General features: G+C 43.7%; 5 non-coding genes and 1 pseudogene across 5 annotated transcripts; 1 reads left to right on the top strand and 5 right to left on the bottom strand.

Annotated features, from left to right (window-relative positions):
* Nucleotides 1-4,090: 4,090 nt before the first annotated feature.
* On the bottom strand, nucleotides 4,091-4,163 carry trnak-uuu (transfer RNA lysine (anticodon UUU)). The gene has a single exon. It is a non-coding gene; the product is annotated as a tRNA-Lys (tRNA).
* Nucleotides 4,164-5,472: 1,309 nt separating this feature from the next.
* On the bottom strand, nucleotides 5,473-5,544 carry trnaa-cgc (transfer RNA alanine (anticodon CGC)). Its single transcript has one exon. It is a non-coding gene; the product is annotated as a tRNA-Ala (tRNA).
* Nucleotides 5,545-9,718: 4,174 nt separating this feature from the next.
* On the bottom strand, nucleotides 9,719-9,837 carry LOC138219005 (5S ribosomal RNA; annotated as a pseudogene).
* A 938-nt stretch (nucleotides 9,838-10,775) lies between these two features.
* On the top strand, nucleotides 10,776-10,940 carry LOC138243681 (U1 spliceosomal RNA). Its single transcript, XR_011192324.1, has one exon. It is a non-coding gene; the product is annotated as a U1 spliceosomal RNA (small nuclear RNA).
* A 600-nt stretch (nucleotides 10,941-11,540) lies between these two features.
* LOC138216154 (5S ribosomal RNA) lies at nucleotides 11,541-11,659 on the bottom strand. The gene has a single exon (XR_011179866.1). It is a non-coding gene; the product is annotated as a 5S ribosomal RNA (ribosomal RNA).
* A 4,716-nt stretch (nucleotides 11,660-16,375) lies between these two features.
* trnaf-gaa (transfer RNA phenylalanine (anticodon GAA)) lies at nucleotides 16,376-16,448 on the bottom strand. Its single transcript has one exon. It is a non-coding gene; the product is annotated as a tRNA-Phe (tRNA).
* Between the last annotated feature and the right edge of the window lie 9,502 nt (nucleotides 16,449-25,950).

Below are 25,950 nucleotides of genomic sequence, written 5' to 3'. Positions count from 1 at the left end.
CAGTAGACCTCTCTCATATATCCGTGTATAGATCAGCTGGAGGTCCACAGCTGATGGTAATTTAAGTAGGGAGCTGCGTCAGCATGCGTGGGCTTCAAAGGAAAAAGTCAAGGTTTATTCCATGCTGAAAAGAGAAGGAAACACAATATTTCAGCTGTGGAGCCTTATTTCATTGTGACTCAAAGTAAACCTTTACTTCTTCGTTTGATGTTAATTTATCTCCATCAGATACCAAAGAGTATCTAAACTCAACAGTTGCTTTCAGTAGCTGAAGACACTGCTTCAGGTGAAGCTCAAACTCACAACCTCAGCATGTGCACTGGTGTATAAGTACCAAGCACTGACCGATTGCGCCACTGGAGCTGTGTGAATTGTGCTCCTCATACAGACTGACGCTACAGAAACATAGGGTGAAAACAGTTCTGGTTGTGGGTCTATCTCCACATGGGAAACACCAACATAGCAAGGAAAATACAAGAAAAGAAACTGAAAGAATTGTGCTAACAGCAAAGGGGGACGGAGGGAGGTGGTCGGACAAGTAAATCAGCCTGGCAGATTATTTGTAGCTTCACATCTTCCATCGATCACATAAAATTGCAGTAAAGCGATCTAAATATGACTCTGAAGTACTGGGAAAGATGATTATTCTGAGCGTGCCTCCCAGGGTCTGCTACGAGGCTGAAGTTGGCTTCTTATTCGCCAGCTTCTTATGCGAGTTTTTCGTTCCACCTTAAATGCAGCGGCTGTGATGTTATGTCGCCTTTCGCCTGTAGGTGGCTCTCTTCGATCAGTACTAATCCGGCTGGAATACTGTAGACAACTTCAGTGAAAGGGAATATCCAAACAAATAGCGACTGTCCAAATTATATTTTTGTATGGAATATATTTTAGAAAATCGCACACCAATTTTAAAAACTCACCACAACACGGACTTACACTGGTAAAAAGGTGATTGTGCTTTCTGCTTATTGCTTCGGCCCTCCCCCCGATTATAAAAATGTCTCACAATTCTGACACCAAGGTGTGAGAGACAATGTAACAGACTATCAAAATCCGATAACGATATTTGCAGGGAATACGAGTGTTTTGAGAATGTTGAACTACAGCACGTAAAATTTGAGCTCCTTAGTCAATATCACCGGGAATGTCCAATAGTGACGAACATCAGTAGCTTCAAGGAAACTTAGACTCGTACATGGAGTTTTATCTTCTAATGGAGGGAGGGAGAATTCATTTATACTCTCGTTGCTCATTAGCTAAACTATTTTAAAAATATGACACAGATTTGTTCGAGAAACTTGTAATCGCCTTAAAGAGAGTCTTCTTGAAGATGTGCACCAGCTAGCTCTCCACTGTCAATTGACAGGACTTTAGAAGAAACTGTTCTCATACAACCAACATACAAATTACACATCTTAAGGAACATGAAGAGAAATCCGTGTACTAAATAACATAAAACTGTCGCTGCAAATTATCACCAAGCTGTTTTATGTGTCTGACCACCTCTTTCCTACTTTGCAGCGAGCACAAATCTTTTTGTTTCTTCATCGCTATTTTACTGTCTCTTTCCCCTATGTGGAGATGGATCCACAGCCGAAACGTTAGGTCAGTTCCTGTTACTCTGTCTGATTGACAGAGCTGTATTAAAGGCACTCCCATCTCTGCAGGAAAGTTATTGCTGCTCTCAACACAATATACTGCAGCCAAATATAGCGATACTGTCACTGCCTGTGGGCCACATGTTCCTGCTGTCAGTCTATTATGTCATGTTCATCCACACCCAGAAACATTACTGCTGTAGCACAAGGGTTCTATAGGCGCAGTCCATAGAGCAAGAATCTCTTAATCTCAGAACTGTGGGTTCAGCCCCCACATTGGGTCTCTCTGTGTCAATTTGATCCCCCCAATCCTCCTAGCATGACCTGATGGCGTAACAGTGATACCCAGTACCCAGCGTAATTCAGCTTTCTTTCCACTTGATTCAGATTTTGATCTGAAATCATCGGCCGAACAAGGGTTTGTCTAAATCGAGGGAGATCTGCTCACAAGCAAGTATTAAACACTTCAGCATTTTCTGTTCGAATACCACACTGTCAAAACACTGCCGCTTCTTAAGCTAATAAGTAACGGTTTTTGAGCACGCATTGTATTGTTAATGCTTATATTAAAAAAGCATAAATTCACATAGTGGAATTTGGACTGAACAAAGTAGTCCAGCCCCTTTACAACATTACATACCCACTGATTAAAGCTTAAAACTACAGCAGCAGGAGTAACAATAATGGCAACAACGTGTTTGGAGTTCGGCATTTCATTTATTCTGCGGAAACATCGTATCGGAATGAACTGCCCGAGATAAAAGAGTAATTGCAGCTTCAGATCGTTTTTACAGAGCATCGCGTTGTTCTGTTAATGCTGACTACACGCTTTAGATTTGTCATTTACTGCAAGCGTTGCTTTTCCAGGTTTTTCTGAAATTCCTCACATTTGAGCCAGCACTAAAACATTTAATTCCCGTCGCTGAATACATCGTGGAAACGGTATTTGCAACGGAATGCTGTCACACATGAAACCTTTTTGTTATTCGGTTCTGAAGTTTGAAAATGAAAATAAAACGGGGGTCACTTCATAGGCTTGAAAGAATTTGCTGTTTTAAACTGCTCGATTATCCTGAAGAAATGGGTGCTGATTGTACCAGTTGCATCCGATTTTCTGTAACTTTAGGATGATTGATACGACTGGACGAACACAATTTGTGGCGTTTAGCATGACATGGAAAACGGTACCGGAGCATTCGGGTCCGGACTACCAGACTCAGAAACAGTTTCTACCCCCGCACTATCAAACTATTAAACTCCCAGCCTCTCTCACTCTCTCCTCACCTCTCACCTATGATCTGAACCTCACAGTGCCTTCTTTCTTACCAAAAACCCAAACACACATTGAAAATCTACCTCTACCATACATGTCAAAAGCTCACTCCCCATCATTCCTATCCCTTTATTTCATTCTTTTGGTGCATGTTTTTTTTGTATAACCTGTTACTTTTCTGTTGTTTTGGTGGAGCTTGAACCCACGATTGCCGGTTTACAAGACCAATGCCTTACCACCTGGTCACCACTCCTTCAAGTAGACATGGGAATAATGTTGTTCAAATTATTTTTTTCTGAATCTGGTTTACATCGCCTGGAGGCAGCAACAACAATAAAAGGGATACTTAACAAGGAGATACGCTGTAGCAGTGTGACTCCAACAGATGCTCCTGAAGAGACTGGAGGTTTAAGCCAGCTCCTTAGAGTGCTCGGCCGCAGTGACAAAGTGACACTGAACGGGGCGCTCGCTCAAACTTTACAAACAAAAGCCGAGCAGCAGGACGCAGTCATGCTAGAGATATAGAAGAACAGGGGACGGCTGACATTACATGTTACAGGTGCGGACTAACAACGCAAAAAGCAGATGAATGCGGAGCGTGAACAGCAAAATGTCTGCACTGTAAGAAAACAGGACATTATGCACATGTCTGCAGGACATCGCGTTCGAGTTTAAGGACACCAACATCAGAGATTGGAAGCTAGGGAGTTTCAGGTCTGTGTTTTTATTATAGGTTCAAAAAAATATGAATACCTTTTCAAGAAGTATTTCAGAATCCCAGTCAAATCCAGTACGAATGCTGCATAGATCTGCATTGTAAAATTAGTATACTGTTTGTCCTGAATCAAACACGCCTTATGAAGCATTTCTAAAACAGGAGAGATCGTTAGGGAATGCGTCATCCTGTAAAAATAAAATGACTTCAAGGGCACTATATACAGAAGAACTATAGCCAGAGATGCCAAAGAGGTCGAGATTTCACCACGTGAGAGAAAGCATCTCAGAAAACGAAGTTGCAGTCGTTTCCATGCCTCATAAAACCACGTGGAGTAGAGTGACAAGATGTATTTGAACATTTTCGGTTTGTGAAATGAAACACTAAATACACTACTGTAAATACAAGTAATGGACATTTAAAATAACCACAGTACAGCTAGAAGAGTGAAAGATAAAAGACTATTTAGAATGACTTTCACAACAGACTTAAGAACAGCACAACCGCCCACACAGGGACTTGAACCCTGGGCCATCAGATTAAAAGTCTGATGCTCTACCAACTGAGCTATCCGGGCTCTGAAAGGAAGTCGACACTGACGGGATCCTCGCAAGTCACGTGTCTCTTGTGCCGAAGAGCAGTCATACCTGACCCGTCTGGAATGACCACTGACAGACTTTATCATGAAGCGACGGCACCACTCCCAGTAGAATGAGTGAGAAATACAGCATGACATGGGTAGTTAAGGGGCTCCAACAATCCGTCTTTCCTCAAATTACTGATTTTTTTCAATAGCATTTTGACCTTTTTTCACATTCAGATTTTTTTCACATTTAATAAAATATTTTTATCATCAACATTAAAAAGAAAAAAAATGGAACATTTTTTGAAACAATAATTAAAAAAATCTTTCAATGCCTTGGTTGTATATGTGTGCACACCCTTTATAAAGGGAGTTGCAACAGTGCTGAAATTTAAAGAGCATTTCTGTAGAGAAATGCCTTGATGTTAAGCTTAGGGAGCCCGTCTTTTAGAAATTCTATTTCTTAACACCTTGCACAGCCTCCCGACAGACTAACAAATATTTTTTGGAGAAATTGGCTCACACACCGGAAGACACTAACCTTTATTTACGTTAGAGTATGTGAATAACAGTTTAACCGAAAAAGTTTGTAATTGTGATTTTGTTAAAATTCAATAAATCGTCTATCAACAGTTAGAATTTATTAAGAAATTGTTTTATTTCATAAACTATAAGACAATTAAGAGAGTTTGTAGGTCATATCCGTCGCTTATGTTCTTTTAACTCTAGAGTTCAGGATCCAAACCCAGCTGCGGACGATTGTGTTTCTTGAATCTCTTGTAATCATCAAAAGACGATGTGTAGTCCTTCAGTACTTTCTCGAGTTGGATATGCCATGGATATTTTATACGATCAATACTTGTCATGCTCTTTTGCATTTTCCTTAACAAACGGAAAAAGTTCTAAGTGTGTTTATGGCTGTGCTTCACATCTACACGAGAGCAGTACAGGACACGCAGTGAGGAGTTCGTGAAGCTTTCAGTTTAGTGCGGAGTTCAGAAGGAGGATTCGCTCGCTGAATGATCTCTCAGGAAATCCCGGGTGAGATTCAACAGGTGTTTTCTGCAACAGCCATGACAAGTGTGAAGCAATCTCTGGATTTCTTGAATTTTAACTAAATTATTAGTTCAAATAATTTAGGATTTAACAGAACTAAAAGAGGTACATTTAAAACAGCAGCGCAACTCTGCAGCACGTCGAGTGTGCCTGCATTTAGTTGTGTAAACCTGGCTCTCTCTGAACACAAGCAAAGAGTTCTCACTCAACAGAAGATTGCGATGCGAGTAATGTAAGATAAAGCACCTGGAGATGCCAGGGATTGAACCAGGGACCTCATACATGCGAAGCATGCACTCTACCACTGACCTACATCCCCGATGAAAAATATAGGGGAACAGACTTGTCCAGATGCTCACTGATCACAATCCACCACTCACGAAGAATGCCTGCAGTTTCCCACTTTCGCGTTTCCTCTACTACAGAGTAAATGCATGGGAATGAAGAAATAAGGAAGGAAAAATAAGCTTCAAGAGACTGGGCACAAATTAATCTATTATTTTTGTATCCAGTCCCACGTGCGACGGTGGTTAATTCCCAGACGGGGGAGTGCTTTTTCTCTACCTCATTACTCGACTGTCTTTCAATTCTGTTTTATTTGAAAGCTTTTTGCATCTTTTAAGTGCTCTTGATTAAACTATGCATAGAAAAACAGCACTACTGAGTATTTTCATGGACCGATGCACACTTGTTCTGTACAACTCGAGTGATAAAGCCCTGTCTGCAAATATTGTAGAAGATAATAAAAGGGTGAAACAACGCCCCAACCACAGGAATGGTAAAAGGAAGGATCGTGTTCTTATTTGATAAGTCCTTTTGACGTTAGAGCTGAATAATTTACTTTTAGTGGTGTTTTTAAACAAAGATGGAACATGTTATTTCTATACCAGGAAGAAAGGAGCAGACTTTAACTTTAAGAGGCAAAAATGACACCTTATCAAAGCTAATATTAATTAAAATGACATCACAACAAAAGAGTGGAGCCTTGAGTGAATAAAATTAGTTTTCATTGGACGTCTGTTTCTCCATAACTTTGTAGGTGAGAGAGAGGATTGTGATAATTTGCAGGTGCTTCTCGGAAGTGCGTTGGTGGTACAGGCGCCTTCCAAATAATTGAGTCGGGTTTGAATCCCAGCCAGTACAAACCCAAATCTTTTCAAGATAATTTGTGGTCCGCTAACACATCTTTTGAAACACTACAACAGGTAACACCCCGTGTGAAACATCATGAACATCTGTTAAAGCCTAAGTTTTACATACTCTAACGTAAATAAACGTTAGTGTCTTCCGGTGTGTGAGCCAATTTCTCCAAAAAAATATTTGTTAGTCTGCCGGGAGGCTGTGCAAGGTGTTAAGGAATAGAATTTCTAAAAGACAGGCTCCCTAAGCTTAACATCAAGGTAGAAAAAATGCTGTTTTCTCTACAGAAATGCTCTTTACATTTCAGCAACACGGCAACACGGTGTGAGTAGATCTTAAAGCAGCTGCAGACAGAGTACCCGTAATGGCAACAAATTTCTGCTTTGAGTTCGGCTTTTCTTATTTCTTCTGCAGAACCAGCCCAGTGGGCAAAAGACGTATAATATACGTCTATTAAACGTATACCTTAGACGTCTAAATGTGGTCTACAATTCGTCTAGAATGAAATTCTAATATACGTCTAAAGTTATACGTCAATTATACGTCTATGTTTAGACGTTCATTATACATAAATGGTTGGAGTTCTATTATACGGATAAATTTAGAGGACTATTATACATATATGGTTGGAGTTCCGGATAACTTTAGAGGCCTATTATTCGGATAACTTTAGAGGACTATTATAAGTATATGGTTAGAGGTCTATTATACGTATAACTTTAGACGTCTATTATATGTATATGGTTAGAGGTCTATTATACGTATAACTTTAGACGTCTATTATACGTATATGGTTAGAGGTCTATTATACGTATAACTTTAGACGTCTATTATACGTATATGGTTAGAGGTCTATTATACGGATAACATTAGAGGTCTATTATACATCAAAGATAGATTTTATAGGTGTAGAAACAAGTAAACCAAGCCAATGATTAGGTTTAGAAATTTATTCTGAAAATACACATCCACACCTGAAACATACGTATTTCAAATTATACATTGTATACAATCAATCAACAATCAACACATGGGCAATAATCATAAAAAACACAACTAGTCTTAAACTTCAGCTACAAATTCTGGTAACATGGCAATATACAGTATAGTAATGACAAACACAAAACTAATTACATTAACACACTAACTCAAAACCACATTTTGATTCAAATATACATTTTAAAATGTACAACTTCTATATTTCCAAGAAAAAAAATATTACAATGGAAGTTAAGACGATTTTTGTCCACTATTTGCAAACCCTGTCTAATTGTCCTAACAGTTAGAACCAAAAACCTATTATTTTCAGAGTCCAGATCTCCTGGCCCCCTGCCTTGCATATGCATTCTTCAAGTAACACATTGCGTGCTCCTTTATTTCTTTTTCTGTTGATGTAGGGTGGGACTTCAGCACCGCAGCTAGGAGAAAATTATATAATATTACTTCCCAAATAAATGATGATTAATATCTTCTTTAGTATAATCTAAAAAATGAACGGTTTACTAAGCTCAAAGCTGAAATAAATGTATAAAATTTGGCTTGCATCATAGCAGTTGAGCAATAAAGTCTGTCCTAATTACCCAAAGTTTGAAAGTACAACATAGAATAAGAATAAGAGAAACGGCAAAACGGTTTTGTGTCATCTTCCCCATTCACACTATTTTATGTGCCATTTTTTTGCTTATTCACGTACTATTTTAATCAAAATAATATTAAGAAAGATCTGTATGTATTCAGATAGTATTATTATTGTTCATACTTACTCGTCAAAAGAGGATTGCTGAGATATTTGCAGATATACTTCTACGTTTGAAAAACGTGTCCAAAATATGACCAACGAATACTAGCAATGCATTGTGGTATATAACCGGAAAATATGCTGGGTTCGATATTTTCTCAACGTATGCGTTTATTAATGTTGTCGATATTATGGTTGAAATTTAACATTGATAATACATCGCGGCTATGTGCCCCCTGCTATGAGCTGATGTGCAATTTTAACGCATGCAGTTAGTAAGGATCGGTCACTGTTGTATGGTATTATATATAATGACATTATGGAATAGGATGGGGACAGGCCTGGCATCACGGGGGGAGGGGGGAATGTCGCCCCTTCAGTTTTGGGCAAAAAGATTTACCTAACTTAATTTGCGCCCTAAAAAAATAGTTGTACTTTGTCAATGGTCAGACAACACTAAATGACACGAACAGTCACTCAGTCTGTTTGATGGGCAGGAGGGCTATCCGTCCAGGAACTGCACATATCAGTGTCGTTACTGAGTGTCAACATTACGATCCTGTTTGCTCAGGTGGACCGATTCCTTGCAGTTGTTTATCATTATACTTAAAATCGTTATAAACTAGGACTAGTTATAGCAGTCTGTGGTTTCTGTTGGTTTTACAACATTTTTTCCTTAACGATTCAGAACGTCCATGTAGCTGCAAAAATGAACGCTTATGGTACTTTTCGCTCCAGGAAATACAAACCGTGAGAGTGACGAAAAATGTGAAACTGAACTTCATCGCAAATACCAGATTGCTAGTCGTTATCTTCTATCATGAAGCACTAATCAATGGCATAGCTGCGAGATTTCATTTGGGTAGCTGCACCGTACAGCTCCGTTTCAACCGAAATATCACTCCCCCCTCAGAATTTCAGACGCCCCCCTACAGATTTTTCCCCGGGCACCGCGCACTGATGGGGGACGGGGTGTCCAGGAAATGGTATCAACTTTTGTCAAGAAAATAAAAATAGAAACTCTATAGGCACTCAAACATTTTACTGTTTTTTTTCAGGCAGGTGGCAAGACCCCCTCAGCAAAACCCTTGTATGCCAAGCTGTGGACATTGATTCGTCGAATATACGTATATTTACGGAGAAATTACGGCTATACGTATATATACGTCGCCTCGACGTATAATCAACGTCGAATTGCAACCGTAAAATCGACGACATGAATAAACGCATATATAACGTCGAAAACACATCTAACACAGTGCCTGAGGCTTTTTACTGTATGTATCGTGTGTGCCGCAACTAGGAGTATACGGCACTCTGCACAGTGTACGAAGTAAATTATTTTCGCAGTAATTAATTTACACGTGTATAATAAATATAGTAAATATAATAAATTAATTACTGCGAAAACGTATATTCAGCTGGCGATAAACCTTTCCTCGATCCTTTGCGGACTTGTAAAAGTGTTCATGATCAGAATGAAAAACGCTCACGCTAATACACAAGCACCCGTGTCTCGCCAAAGCTGACAAATAAACAGACGGACAAGCCGCACTGCACGTGTGAACAGGGGAATGAGCGAGCGAGCGGGGATAGGGCGCCTCCTGCGCTTAAAAGCTTACAGCACCTGGTATTCCCAGGTGGTCTCCCATCCAAGAACTAACCAGGCCCATCCCTGTTTAGTTTCCGAGATCAGACAAGATCAGGCGTGCTCAAGTGGGTGTGGCCATAAGCAAGAGCAAGGCTCGCTGGCACCCTTCTTATAGAGAGGACAGCTCCGTCACCTCTTTTACGACGCTGCTTTTTTTCCCTTGCGTTTTTCTCTTCTTCCCACGTTCTCTCTCTTCACTGCCTTCGTCCCCGCTCTATTTCACTTCAGCCTTTCACTCTTGCTTCCTTCCAATGAGGACGGAGCTGCGGGAGAAAGGGCGCTATAGAGGATCGCTGTGGAGAGCTGCTGCTGTGCTTTGACATCTGAGCTCTGTGGAAAACGATCTCAATACAATTCTGAAAAACGCGACTCCCCGAACGCCAGCCGAACAAGTCTCCACAGCCGAAGCGCTGTGTCTCTTTTCAGCTGGCGATAAACCTTTGCTCGATCCTTTGCGGACTTGTAAAACTGTTCCTGATCAGAATAAAAAACGCTCACGCTAATACACAAGCACCACAGAGATGGAGGGTGAGATGGGGCCTCATTTAGGACAGCATACCACCGCTTAATTCTGTCTTATTAACAAGCATTGCCGCTACAACGGCATCTCTCCTGTCAAACTTCCTCCTGACGTGTTTGACAGGATCTGGGCCGTGGTGAACAGTGGGAAAGACGCCCTGTGGAGAGTGAGGAACATGGGGCTGTTCAAAGGCATCGAGGTCCCAGTCAAGGCAGCAGGTAGCCTGGCCCTGTTCATCACCTGAGAGAACTATTACCTCAGAGATCTGTGGAGAGAAAGGAGGGAGGAGGCAGAAAATCTTTGGGAAATAGAGAGCATAGGTCAATATCTCAAGAAACTGTGAAAAACATTATCATGTTTAAGTAAAGAATGTGATTTACACCAGAAAAAAAGAAATTGTTGCTATGTAACTGGTACCGTGTCAAAATGTAATGAGATGTGATCATATATACTGTTTTAAGTATGTATATTAATGTAAAGCTTTCTAATTTGTGATGTCCTGTATTTTTTTGTGAAAAGAAAATAAAGTTCTTAAAAAATCGATTCACCCAGTGCGAGACTCGGCCATTGCACTCCGGCTGTGCTGACCCCTGCGAATTCCCCAAATGTGGGAATCTCGACTGCATAATTTCTGGTAGTGGGGGACTGCGTTCGCGCTCTCCCCTGATGTGCTTGGTCCAATATCAGATACGGAAGAGTTACGACACCACGTGCTGTGATAGGATCCCAGTTCGAAAGCCACTGCTGGTTCCCGGTTTCTTTTAGTTAGAGGTCCGGAGAAGCATTTCAAGCTGGTTACACTACTCCTTCCTGACATTCATTCCCTTTTCAAAGTCAGTCGTTTTGCTGTAGTCTGCATTATTAAGGCCAATTTATTTGGTCATGGGGGCCTCGGTACTGTATGCTAATTCTCAAGACAGTTTCACCCGTTTTCTGGTTGCTAGGTTCTGTACCAGTGCAGACATGTCAAACAGTGAATGGCTGTACCTCTATTGTATCTGTGCTCAATGAATGAAATCAGTAATAAATGAATATATGTATAGTTATACGAAAAACAAGTGGTTTATCGACTCATCTTCATTTGCAGATTTAGAGGCAGCTTCGATATTCGTTTTACAAACTGTTTTTTTTTTTATATGGGTCACACACATGCCATAGCAACAAAACATCTCTAGAGATGAGGCTATAGATCACCTTTCCATCCTCCAGGTTTTCCTCCCAAAGCCTACGGCACCAACGGCGACCCCTGCTGGCCGAGAGAGCAAAAGCTTGCAGCACCTGGAATTCCCAGGAAATCTCCCATCCAAGTACTAACCAGGCCCAACCCTGCTTAGCTTCTGAGATCAGATGAGATTGGGCACATTCAGGGTGGTGTGGCCGCAAGCGAAAGCCATGGCGCTTAACTCGCTACTTGAAGCTGTGTGTGGCTGGGGCTCTGTGCCCCCCGAGCGGGACTGAAGGATCGTTCATGTGCAACTCTTTGGAAAGGAGCCTCTTTCCAAATCGCATTGCGTACCTGGATGTTGGCGAATGTGCTCCCTTGTGTTGGCTTGTCCCGCACTGGAGGAGAAAAAACTAACTGCTCGGAGGAGCACAAGGCAAGTCTTCACAAGACAAAATCCTTCAGTGCACAGCACATAAAGTGCACCAGTCCAACACGTCGGCCGGGCGCACAGCGCCTCCGCCCTCTTGTGGCCTTGTGGCGTCAGAGCAAGAGGCTCCTTCTCGCTGCCTTTCCGCTGTGTTGCAGAGCCCCGAGAGGGAACCTGGAGCGCACACTTTGTGGGGGGCGGGGGACCGCGTTCGCGCTCTGCCCCCGGTCTCTTGCGCGAGTACTAAATCTCATGGTGCCAGCCAGCGGCCAGGAGACAAATACAATATCGCGGGACAGGGGGGCCTCGTCATTGATTGTTACATATGAGACGGGGATTAGGAGGAGACCCCGACTGATTGGTAAAGGGGAACACTAACACCAGAGAGACACCCTTCTTAATGGCCAAGAAGGGTCGAGACCTCGGTTTTATGCCTCCCCCGAAGGACGGCGCCTGTTTGTGTAGCAGAGTGTCGCCATCAGGATGCTGGGGCATAAGAAACCCACACAGACCGCAGGGTGAGCGCTCCCTACTGGTCCCAGTCACACCTCTTGTAAGAGCAGCAGCAACCTGAGCTTCTCCGGGGGGAATCTCCCATCCGGGTGCTGGCTAGGCTCACACCTGCTGGGCTGCCGTGGGTGAGCCCAGTCGAGAGTCGCAGGGTGAGATCTAGTCACCGGGGAGAAACGATACAAGCGAAGGATTACTCGACTCCCAGCACTTGAAAAGACCGACAAATGACTCGTTCCCACCGGAGCTGAATGTACCTGCATGTGTCGTGTCGTCTTCTTCCCCCGCCCCGCTGTGTTTGCTGTATTGTCTTTGAAGCCGGCCCCCGAGATGAGACGGGCTGTTCCTGTGCCCCAATTAACACTTTACAGGTGCCATTCCCCGGCATTGTGGCCATTGTCGGTGGTCACACGCGATAAGATAAGGTGGAGGAGAGCGGGGCATGCCCAGCGCCAGACATTCGAGGAGGGGGCTGTGCGAGGTGAGGTGAGGTGCGACACGCCGGAGCCCCGACGCTGCTAATGCGGAGCACTTGTTGAACTGGCATTGAAAGGACGTGTGCGCACGGAGCGAGCCTTCCCTGCGTCGGAGCATGGAAACTTTCTCCCCGCGCTGCAGGAGTTGTGTGCGCTGCAGCGGTGCTGAGAGAACAGCACAGAAGGCAGCAGGCTCTGGAGAGCGGGTAAGAGAAGGAGCCTTGTGGGCAGGCGAGCAGGCCCATTTTTTGGAAATTGCTGAAAAGGCTCCGGTGTTTGTTCGGTGCGTGGCAGGCGCACGACGCTTGCGGCGCGCTCGTTTTCTCGTTTTGCCCACCCTTTTGAGTGTTAGTGTGGCGTGTGAGTGTGCGAAAGAGTGGGCCCAGCAGGAGGCGGTGGCGTGCGGGGCGAGGAGCTGGGCTAGGCTGCGCGCTTTGTGCTGTGGGTGCAGGCCGCTTGCAGGGCCTTATACAACTTATACTTACCTGGCAGGGGTGATACCTTGATCATCCTGTAGGTGGAGTAGTTGGATTGTTTTCTTGTTTTGTTAAAGCAGTGTTTGTTTTGCAGTTTACGAAATGGCAACTTTTGGATCCCGCAAGAATGCTGTGCGTTTTGAGCTTTTGGATGACCTCTTCATGGATCGCATGCAGTTCAGCAGAAAAAAGTGTTGCAGAAGGAACTTGGCTTTGAACCTCGGCACTTGGATTTCATCTTCGCTCTCCCAGGTCAGAAAGCATTTGAGGTTGTTTTTGCTACCTATCCTCTGTTTGAACGATGTGTGGATGTGTTTGAGGCAAAAAGAGGGAAAGTTCCTGCCCTTGAGAAGATCAACTTGCAGCCTCTGACACAGAGAGAGAGGAAAACGTTGCATGTTGTTATGTTCTCGGATCTGGCAAAGACGGAAGACATTCACACCTGGCTTAACCAGTACTGCACCGTCCACCATGGAACTGAGGTTAAAGATGTTGATGGTATAAAAACAGGAGCAAGGAAATTCGAGGTTCGCTTGCTACCGGACAGTGTAAATGGAGGCTTAAGGCACCTGCCCTCTACAATCCGGCTGGGCACCTGCAATGGCTATGTTTTTTATGTGGGACAACCAAAGGTGTGTCAGCGCTGTGGTGCTGTGGGACACCTGGCATCGTCCTGCACTGTGAAATGCTGCAAGACCTGTGGCAAACAGGGACATTTAGCCTCTGACTGTTCAATGCTGCCAAATTGCAATTTATGTGGCTCGGAAGGACACGTTTTTAAGAACTGCCCTCACGCCTACGCCAATAAACTCAAAATGAGAAAGGATGAGGCAGTGCTTGTTTCAGCCAAACCGGCCCGAAAATCCAAAGCAAGTAACAAGTCAAACAAAGAACCCTTGTTGGACAAAGACTCTCAGCCTCCAGCCAGGATCAGTCCTGCTGTGGCTCCGGGGCCGGTGGAAGAGAAATCCACTACGCCCCCACAACTGCAGACTGCACCAGACAAGCACGAGGGTTTGAAAACCCCCGAGAACAGCGAGGACCCCTCCCCCACTCCTGCTCCTCAGAATGAGGGCCAGTGTGGGGCCCCCCGGTGGAGTGGGTCCAGCGAGGATACCCAGGATTCAGCGGAGCTGCTTTTCTCAGACTCTGCAAGTGCTAGAGATGTCCTCCTCTCCTCCATCCAGTCCATCACGGAGGATCTGCAGCAGCTGGTGGGTGAGGGGGAAGAGGAGACTGGTGCATCGGCTGCACCCGTTTCCCCTCAGTGCTCCCAGGAGCTGGACTTGAGGAAAAGGAAAAATGACTCTGTTTTCACCCCGAGCGAGGAGGAAGGAGAGCATGGTGATGGGGACAGCTGGAACCCCTCCACCCCTCCCTCTACCCCTTTCCTTGAAATGGACTCCGTGAACGCTTTTACTGCTGCCACCCTGATGAAGGCTCATTCAGAGGATGGCTGGCAGGAAATTGGTAAGAAGAAAAAGAAAAAGAAGTAAATCAAGAGAGGTATAAAAGCTTTGAAGATAGGTGGGATAAAGGGCCTTCTGATTGGTCAGGGGACAATAACAACAGAACCTCTGGCGTGGCCATTCTTTTCAAAGGATGGGCATTCAAATTGAAAAGTATTCAGAGGGTCATAGATGGCAGGTTGCTGTGTGTGGATGTGGAATTGGGGACCGTTAACCTGCGTCTAATCAATGTGTATTGTCCTACTGACGTGGGAGGAAGGGTGGAGCTACTCAAAGCACTCTCTCCCCTATTGTTATGTAGCACAGACGTGATAATGGGAGGGGATTTTAATTGTATCTTAGAGCACACAGATAGGCAGTCTAGCTCTCTGATCAAATTGGATTCCAGCTCACTGGCCCTGCAAAACTTAGTTCAAGACTTTAAACTCTCAGACACATATAGATGTATATATCCCACAACAGCAGGATATACATGGTCAGGGAGGAATCAGAATTGACTATTGCTTTGTCTCAGAGAGAGTGAAAGTTGTTGGGGTCACTCTTCAGCCTGTCTTCTTCTCAGATCATCAGGCTTTAGGGTGTAGAGTGGAACTCCAGGGCGGGACTGTCTTTGGCCCAGGCCTCTGGAAACTCAACACAAAGCTGCTAGAGAACGAGGGGGTAGTATCCCGCTACAAGGAGAAACTATCACAGTGGCTGTCCTTGCAGTGTCTGTACGGGTCAGTAGGAGAGTGGTGGGAGGAGGTGAAGGTGAGGACAAAGGCCTTTTTCATGGCTGAGGGAAGGAAGGCTGCTGCCAGACGGAGAGGAGTGCTAGCCAGGAAACAGAGGCAGCTGCAGCGTCTCTACACGATGCTGCACAGTGGCTTCGATGTGCTCGAGGATATCACCCTTTTAAAAAAGGACATCCGGAGCATCGTTCATCGTTGATGAACGACAGAGGCCACTCCGACCTCTTCTCGGTTTTCTTCAATGACTTACTAAGGATCTTCTTCACATTCGCCCATGCAGGGGAAGCCAGTTACACCAAAGCAAATGCAGGAAAGTGCAATTCAAGCAGAGACCAGGAGGGACTTGTTTACACCAAGAGTCGTCGGGGAATGGAACAATGCGCCCAGCCCTGTTGCTGGAGCCGATTTTTGATGAGATCTTGGGCTCACTAAGAGGCCCCCGCTGGATGCTAATCTTTCTGTTGTTCTTGCAGGTCCTGCGCTGCATTTGAGCCGACAGAGCTCGTCCTGGTCTGTCGCCACAGCCCAATTGCAAATGATCGGCTCCGCGCACAGAAGGAACGTGCGTTTGGTACAAGAGTGCATGAAGGCACCGGAAATACATTGGCAACAAATGATCGGTCGCTCAAGACCTCTGTGAAGTACAGGAGCGTGCAAAACGAGGCTGTTTCCACCCAGTTTCGAACCGGGGACTTTTCAGGTGTTAGGCTGACGTGACAGCCGCTACACTACGGAAACCTGCAGGGACTGCTGCTTGTGTCTCGCTTGCGTTTCAGGCTGAGAAATGGAAGCGTCACTTTAGGAAGGGGGCCCTGCAGAGAGGAACAGAGGGCTCAATGAAACAAAACGCTGAAACCCGGGATCAAACCAGGGACCTTTAGATCTTCAGTCTAACGCTCTCCCAACTGAGCTATTTCAGCAGTGTGGAGAGCACACACCCACCTGCTCCAGCCTTCCTGTGTTGTGGCATGAGCGCACCAAGAGTAGCGGGAGAGTGTTGCAGGAACGTCACTCAGAAGGAAAGCCACCCAGCTGCGCCCTCTGAGCTCTGTCCAGCGCATCTTCCTCGCATGGACTCCTGCCTGCGACGGGCAGGAAACAATTAGCAAGAACAGAACGACACCCCATGGGTGTCTCATGACCGCACCTTAGGTTGTGACACGTGCAGGTGTGAGGGGTTGCCGGGCTACTTTGGAGCAGAGCTTGGGCGGAGGGGGGGCGGGAAAGCAGACAAAGAGGTGACACCTCAAGGTCTGCACGATCACAGCTCTCCGCCGCCCCAGGCTTCCGCTCGATAAGCTACTGGACACACCCGCCCCTCCTCACACAGACCGTGGAAAAGCCCCCGAGTGGGAGGGCTCTCTCTTCCTCCCAGGAGCTCTTGGACACGACGCCCAGACAGGGCGCGGGGAGCCACCGCCTGCAAACACGGCTCCAGGCAGGACTCCACTCCGCAGGAGCCGCAGAGCAGAGGAGATGAGGGCAGCTTAGCTCCTGTGCAGAGACCTGAGCTGTTGTTGCTGTGGATGCTGTCTTTTCTGTTCTCGGGGTAGGACATCAGGAAGCACATTGAAGCGCTGCGACATGCACTGTACAGATCCCGCCACTACTGGGCCCGATTTCCCCGGATCGAAACCGGGCGGAAACAGGCCCGTTTCGTTTGTTGCCACTCACATTGTTTGGGGATTCGCCTAGCGCTGTGATCGAACAGACCCACTCACATCTTAGTGTGGCGGGATCTACACAGTGGATGTCGCAGCGCATCCTGCTTTCACTTCAATGCGCGTCCTGATGTACCCCGGTCTCCCGCGTGACAGGTGGGGATACTCGCCACTATACTAACGAGGAAGACATCGCTCTCTGCTTAGTGTGCAAAACACTTACTTGCAGCATTGTGGGTGCTGTGGTTTAAATGCTATTGGTTTGTCAACAGAATACCCCTATCCCAGTGCATTGTGCCACATTAAATAAACGCACGAGAAAAAGAGATTCAGAACTCAAAGCTGTGTCAGTGTTCTGTGTAAAAAATCGGTTTGAACATCATGGGAGCTGTTTTTAATAAGCTGCTGAGTAAAGAATATTTTAATCTTCCTGCTGTCAGTAGTATTGTGCATATAGTTGACTCTTACCTGAATGAAAACAGGACGTAAAGGAAGGGTTTCAGAATTCAGACAAAGCTTTATTCGCGTGCTTACAGTCTGAGTAATTGGAGACTGCGCTATTCTGTTGCCTATGGTCATATACGGGTTTTTCGCATGAAGCCGTATTGAACAGTATTTCTCGCGTTGTGAACTTGTGTATACAGCGGTCCCCCGGGTTCCAGTTAGTGCATAATTACGCATCGACGAAAAACCGGAGATTTAAAAAAAGATAATTAGCTCACTGATACTTTGATGTAGAGGCTGTGGAAATATCCACATGTCGTGGTCTTTAAAATACATTTGGTTTGAAGACGTTTTGTGCTTCCGTTGCGAAGATATGGACAAAAGAATATTCGTGCTTGGTCAAACAAATGTCATATAAACGAAAAAGTAAAGGCTTAGAAAGCATTCACAATGTATTTTATACACAAAGCAAGTATTCTCGCGATTCTAAGACGTTTCGTGTAAACGCTACAGGCGTGCCAAATTCATTTTCGAACTTCAAGCTAACTTTACCCGGTCTGGTACCGTAGGTCACGTAGTTTAAAATCCCAGTCATGTTTTTTTTTCCTATCTTGTAGTACATAACGTACCATTTCGGACTATCACAAAGGGCTTGATTTCGTTAAATGCATGTATTCATTTCCTTTCTGGAAAACTTGTATTTCAAGAAATTCACACAGCTTGCGAGAAATGAAATTCAATTCTTGATTATCAGTGCAGAAGAAATATTACCAGCTGGCAAAAAAAGTTTTTTTTTAACCGGAAAGTCGTGATGCGAGACATGGACCCACCATTCCGTCTGTGTGGCTCGTTCGGTTGTTAACTGAAAGGTTGGTGATTCGAGTCCACCCAGGGACGGTTTTCTTTTGCGATGTAAACATTGTCTTCGCAAAGGTCGATTGGATTTCTCAGCGAAACCTTAACCAATTTAATTTTTACAGGAAATGTGAGTGCTTAACACGTGTCAGAATCACCGGGAAATGTCCAATTACTGTATGCCCAACATCGCAACTCCCCAGAAAACCAAATTCACCCAAGAAAAAGTCGAGTCGTCAGTTATACCCCCGTTGCATCCTCTGCTGAAATATTTTAAAAATACAATGCAGACTTGTTTAAGAACTTGCAAGCTTTGTTACATTAGCACCGTGCATTTGGACTTCGATATTTTGACACATTTACTTTAATTTTAAACATAAATACTGTACAATCTATTGTAGTTTTGTTGTACTATTAAAATATGTTAGCTGAGGATGCAAAGGGGTGAAAGGGAAAGGTCAGAGGGTGTAGTAACACCAAGGTTAAGTTTGGTGGAGGTGATAAGGGTGTTGATGGTTTTTCTCTGTAGAGGATTTTGAGTTTTTTATCCGTCTCTGAAATGAGAAACTGGAAGAGTTGGGAGTTGAAGGATCTGATGAGGTTAGTTATGAAAGGAAGTTGATGTGGAGCTGTTAGCCGTAAAAACTCCTTAATGTCTTTGATGTTGTCATCAGCGATAAACTGCACTCAGCAATGATAAAAAAAATTATCTTTGCTTACTACCCTGTCTTTCTGTCACCTGAAGAAGGCTCCACAGCCAAAACATTGTGATTCTTCTCTTTTCGGCAGGAATAGTCCTTTACTTGTTCCTTTGCAGCTTACGCATGCTGACGCAGCTACCCACCCGATATCTAACATTCTATAATCACAACTATGAATGTCCACTTTGGGTATTTTTTCCATGCTTATTTATTATTATTATTATTATTTATTCTGTCATTGAAGCATATTTTATGTCATACTGAAGTGTCATAATCACTGAAAAAATATTTTTTTTCATTTAGAAAGTAAGAAAATGATAAATCACTAGGAATTGCATTTAGCCTGTTCTGATCTAGATTTTCTATATACTTTAACATGCCATGGTCACAATGTCACAACTCATAAATGAAACAGTGAAGTGTTGTAATTACAAATGTACGTAGTGCCGGGACATTGAGATGTTTTGGTAATGAGGAAGGAGGGACATGCAATGTTCACAGGGTCAAATTTGTAAAACACTACAGTAAAATTTCTTGTATTTCGGGATTATGAGAGCCTGTTACATAGTGTCTCACACCTCAGTGTCAGAATTGTGAGACATTTTTATAACCAGGGGTAGGTTCATAACAATAAGCAGAAAGTGCGATCATCCTTTGCTCATCCTCGGTTAACCATATATTCTCATATGCCATGTTCTGAATGTCCCATTTAAAACTGCTATATTAAAATTAAGACTTTTTATGATCAGAAGGCAAGGTTGTGGTAAATATGCATAAAGTGAAAGTGAACTTATGTTTTGCCTTTGTCTTGTTATTGTGAGTTTTGAAAATTGGTTTTCGATTTTCTGAAATGTGTTTCACACAAAAATGCAATTTGGATAGTCACTACTTATATATTCCCCTTTACTGAGGATATGTACAGTAATCCATCCCGATTAGTACTTTTAAAAATTACTGTAGAGAGCCATCAGAAAGGGAATGAAAACTTGCATTAAACAAAATCAAGCTGCACGTAATCATCCATAGTGATACATTTTGTAAGACAAGACAGGAAGAAAGACACTGCTGGGATTTGAACGCAGAATCTCCTGTTTAATAGGAAAACACTTTAACCAAATCAGCCGAGATGCTGTCAGAGTCTTAACATCATGTCTGTGTCAGTGATTCCAGCTGACTATCGCTGGAGGACAGTTCACTGTGAACAAGTCAGCCTGCATAATGAGGGGGAAGAGACTGACCTCTGCGATGCACTATAGAGTTACACTAACCTTCTATCCAACTGTTCTATGCTGCATTCTACCCTAGTGGTAAATATTGGTTTCCGTGCGTGTAATATTCCTTTTTTTGTCAAATATTTGCAAGCATAAATTTTGCTGTTGAAAATAACCCTTGTGGTTTTCAATGTTGTGATCCTTTTCCCCCAATGTCACCAAAATTGATACATTGTGCTTTGGCAATTCTTCAGGCGATATTGTTTAGAGGAGCTCAGTTGAATTAGTTTGCGTATATAAAGTATTTCTTTTCCCTTTAATCCTTTAAAACATATTACATTTTCAAAACATTGTATCTTTCTTCCTACTTATTGTAGCGGCAATGTTTGTTAATAAGACAGAATTAAGTGTTGCTGTGCTTTCCCAAATGAGGCCTCATTTCTCTCTTCATCTCTGTGGTGCAGCCACAGAGAAGCTATTCAGGCAGGCTGATTTAAAGATGTTTTCTTTTGATAAGGGACAGCTCCCAAAGGGGGATGCACTTAGCTAAGCCTGGCTATCATGATCAATGGGCATCCATTGGCGCCTATCTGTCTAGGGAGTGCCAGATGGACATCTGGACTGCATTCCTAAGTGTCAGGAGTAAGTGACTCATATCTCACCTTGATCAACCAATCAGGGACTGGTAGGGCCAAGTAACCCACGTGGGACTCTGATGCCCATGGAACTTTCAGCCAATCAACGAGCTGAAGTTCCTCCAGGTAAAAACAGGCAACACAGAGAGCCTGTAGTGTAGAATTCTGTGGACTTTTCTAAAGGGAATTCAAAGGAGAATTCCAGGGCAGGACGGCCCAGGAGCAGAAGGCTCCCAAGGGCAGGACATTCTCGCAGCGCGCCTCCTGACCATCCTGAGACTCAGCCCGGACAACCACGGAACGGCCAGTGTGTCCAAGTGCCAGAACTTTCCTTTCTTCTAAGAGTCTAGAGCGGAGGTTACCAGAGAGTAACCAGAGGATCCACCCGAAGTTAGCACCAGCAGCAGGCCTCGTGAACAGGTCGGAACTGTGGACAGCTGAATCACTATTCAGAACTAGCTCTTCATCAGGAACGAACTGGTCCTCTTCCTGACTTGCTGGGACCCACAGTCATCTTTTCTCCTGTGCACAAACTTTGCTAGTTAAAGCCAACATTGAGCATCAGCAGCGCACCGTCGCAAGCTGCACAGCACAGCCTGGCACGGAGCCAGAGAGCGCGGATTGGACAACAAGCCTCTTTGTGCCCGCAGGAGATCTGAATCCCCAGAGATTGGATGAATATTCAACTTCACTGCATTACAGCTCGAGAATTCAATTGTTATCCCAACCAGTTGATATCAATTTAATTCCTAAGAGTTATGTACTTGTTTTGAGTATCTGATGTAGAAGTTATAACCAAGTTCACTTTACGAAACGGTCTAAATGAATGATATACTGAACGTATGTCCTCTTGATATATGTAACTCTTTGTAACTGACTGAATATATACCTTTTGTATTCTGATAACCCTCTCGATAAGATGTGTTAGGTTTATATGCATATTCTATGTATTAATAAATGTATCCTTGTCTATTAGTACCTGTGTGTGTGCGTTGTTTGAGTTATATCGCATGGTTGGATTCTAAGGCCATCAAAAGAATCATTTTGTGATTTACTGCTACAATTAATAATTGTCCCAGTAAATGCCCAAACCCTACAGAACTGGTGCCTTCAGAGAGCACACTACACTGGAGTGGACTGTTAACACTGTAGGAAAACTGGCTCAGGGACGCCAAATATGTAATCATAGTGGCTCTCTGAAGGCACCAGTTCTGTAGGGTTTGGGCATTTACTGAGACAATTATTAATTGTAGCAGTAAATCACAAAATGATTCTTTTGATGGCCTTAGAATCCAACCATGCGACATAACTCAAACAACGCGCACACACAGGTACTAATACACGAGGATACATTTATTAATACATAGATTATGCATGTAAACCTAACAGATCTTATCGAGAGGGTTATCAGAATACAAAAGGTATATATTCAGTCAGTTACAAAGTGTTACATATATCAAGAGGACATACGTTCAGTATATCATTCATTAAGACCGTTTCGTAAAGTGAACTTGGTTACAACTTCTACATTAGATACTCAAAACAAGTACATAACTCTTAGGAATTAAATTGATATCAACTGGTTGGGATAACAATTGAATTCTCGAGCTGTAATGCATTGAAGTTATATACTCATCCAATCTCTGGGGATTCAGATCTCCTGCGTGCACAAAGAAACAGTTGCAGGTTGTTGCTGTCCAATCCGCGCTCTCTGGCTCGGTGCCAGGCTGTGCTGTGCGGCTTGCGACGGTGCGCTGCAGATGCTGCTGCCCGGCTAGTTAGTGTTGGCTTTAACTAGCAAAGTTTGTGCACAGGAGAAAAGATGACTGTGGGTCCCAGCAAGTCAGGAAGAGGACCGGTTCATTCCTGATGAAGAGCTAGTTCTGAATAGTGATTCAGCTGTCCACAGTTCCGACCTGTTCACGAGGCCTGCTGCTGGTGCTAACCTCGGGTGGATCCTCTGGTTATTCTCTGGCAACCTCCGCTCTAGACTCTTAGAACAAAGGAAAGTTCTGGCACACGGACACACTGGCCGTTCCGTGGTTGTCCGGGCTGAGTCTCAGGATGGTCAGGAGGCGCGCTGCGAGAATGTCCTGCCCTTGGGAGCCTTCTGCTCCTGGGCCGTCCTGCCCTGGAATTCTCCTTTGAATTCCCTTTAGAATTGTCCACAGAATCTTCCTGAATCCCTTCTGAATCTTACTGAATCTCACTGAATCTCTCAGGCTCTCTGTGTTGCCTGTTTTTACCTGGAGGAACTTCAGCTCATTGATTGGCTGAAAGTTCCATGGGCATCAGAGTCCCACATGGGTTACTCGGCCCTTCCAGTCCCTGATTGGTTGATCAAGGTGAGATATGAGTCACTTACTCCTGACACTTAGTAATGCAGTCCAGATGTCCATCTGGCATTCCCTAGACAGATAGGCGCCAATGGATGACCATTGATCATGATAGCCAGGCTTAGCTAAGTGCATCCCCCTTTGGGAGCTGTCCTAGGACCTTAAATCACCCTGCATGAATAGTCTCTCTGTGGCTGCACCACAGAGATGAACAGAGAAATGGGACCTAATTTGGGAAAGCTCAGAAACACTTACTTCTGCCTTATTATTAAGCCTCGCTGCTACAACACTGACACCCTGTACAAAAAAGGTCAGAGCTGACTATTTTGATAGAGGTCCTTTGGTGTGTGTGTGGAACACTGCTACACATTTTTTATGAATCAGTGGTGGCAGCGGCCATCTTCTACACTGTTGTGTGCTGGGGCAGCAGCATCATGACAAGAGATGCAAATAGGCTCAATAAACTTATCAAGATGGCTGGCTCTGTGTTGGGGCTGAGCCTTGACCCCCTGGAGGTGGTGGCTGAGAGGAGAATGCTGCCCAAGCTCACAGCCATCATGAACAACACCTCTCATCCGCTTCATGGGACTGTTATTAGGCAGCGGAGCACTTTTAGCAACAGACTGCTCCAGCTATGGTGTTCAAGGGAACGTTTTCCCAGGTCTTTCCTCCCGGCGGCTGTGTGTACAGTATAACGCTGCCCTAGGCTAGGACTGTCAGCCCTTCATTTGCTCATCTATGGACAGCATGTTGCACTATTGTACTTTTTTAAACACTCAATCTATATTTACCTGTGCATATTTTGCGCACACCTATATATTTATTTTATGTTTATTTTGTATTACTGTATGTATTTTAATTTTTCGTCTATTCTGATGTTTGTTTTTGCTTGTCTTGGGCTGGGCTGTTGTAACACCTCAACTTCCCTTTGGGATCAATAAAGTCTTATCTATCTATCTATATGTCTACTGTACTCTATCTGTACTGTACTGTATCTGTACTGTCTCAATATCTGAACTATAACTATATGTCTAATGTACTATATCTGTACTGTATCTCTACTGTAGCTGTATCTATAGATATATTCACTAGATCCATATTGTATTTATTTTAAACCTGTGTGCCTGAAGCAGTGCTGTGCAGTACCAGTACTGTATCTGAACTGTCTCAGTATCTGTACTATATCTATATGTCTACTGTACTATATCTGTACTGTATCTCTACTGTAGTTGTATCTGTAGCTATAGATATATTCTCTATATTGTACATGTATATATTATTATTGATATATATTGTATATTTGAAACCATTCCCAGTACCAGGACTGTACTGTCTCAATATCTGTACTACATCTATATGTCTGCTGTACTCTATCTGTTCTGTATCTCTACTGTAGCTGCATCTGTATCTACTGTATAAATATATTCCCTTAATTTTAAACCCTGTGCCTGTAGCAGTGCTGTGGTATGTGTGAGTGGTGTGTGTCAGTGTGTCTGTATTAACCCCCCTCTCTCTCTGTGCAGTGTTAATGTACAGGAGTGTCCAGTCAGTATGTCTGTATTTACTCCTCTCTCTCTCAGTGCAGTGTTAATGTACTGGAGTGTCTGTATTAACTTTAACATCCTAAATTTTCATTTGTCTTAATTTAGACTGACATTTAGCTTTTAGGTTTTCTCTATCTTTTGTTTCTTGTCCCACAGAGCTGTTTAATTTACATTACTTGATGTATATTTTAAACTTATTGCACTTGCCCTATTATTGTGCTTGGAATGGCTTAATTCACCCTTTCCTGAATGTCTATGAGAAGCAGAGCTAGTGCTGTCTCCGGTGCGATCTTCTGCAGCTGAAATTTCACTGTTTAAACAAATGAGAAATCCGATTACTCATACATCTACTTATTCTATGTAAACACGAAGTAGTTGTTCTCTGAAAAGGCTCTTTTTCTTGTTCGTTTTGGAGACCTTGATGAAACTGATCTGAGATGTTAAAAAGCATTTATCTTCTATTTGTATTTATGCCCCTGAACAGTCACACGTTTCCAACATTCCTCTGTTTTTTGAGATTTTAACTTTATATTTAGGCTCAGAATTCAGCCATAAGTCTTACAGTAATTACAAGCAGTAAATACTGATGTTTTGCTCCCCCTGACCACAATAATATATTTGTATCATTGCTGGGATTCACTTTTTTCTCTCTGGCCCGCTGCGATTGGGACATGGAATGGTTAAACATGGCGCCAGAAGGAAGGGTGGGGGTCTTCCTGCTTTTGTAACTACAGTAAATGCCAGGAAAGGCTTAAGTGATATACAGAGCCAAGTAGCAGACAGTTGCAGAGAGCCTGGCGAGTAAATTTCACTTTGTTGTTGATACTTACGCTTACGAAACTCTTCCAAAGAGTCATGTGACAGATTTTTGGCCCTGGTCAGTTGGTTAAATTCAACAATCTCCAGCATGTTAACCCGCCTGGTGGAAGAATTTTCACCTCGACAGTTTCCCAAGGCTTAGAAAGCCTTTATAAATATGCTTAAATTTTCACATGGAAAACTCTGGAACCCAGGTCTTTATAAAATTCAGATTTT

This window comes from Lepisosteus oculatus, chromosome 14 (assembly GCF_040954835.1).
Source record: "Lepisosteus oculatus isolate fLepOcu1 chromosome 14, fLepOcu1.hap2, whole genome shotgun sequence".
NCBI classification, from domain to species: Eukaryota; Metazoa; Chordata; class Actinopteri; order Semionotiformes; family Lepisosteidae; genus Lepisosteus; species Lepisosteus oculatus.
The sequence above is the reverse complement of the archived record's forward strand: the minus strand, read 5'-3'. Positions and strand labels throughout refer to the sequence as shown.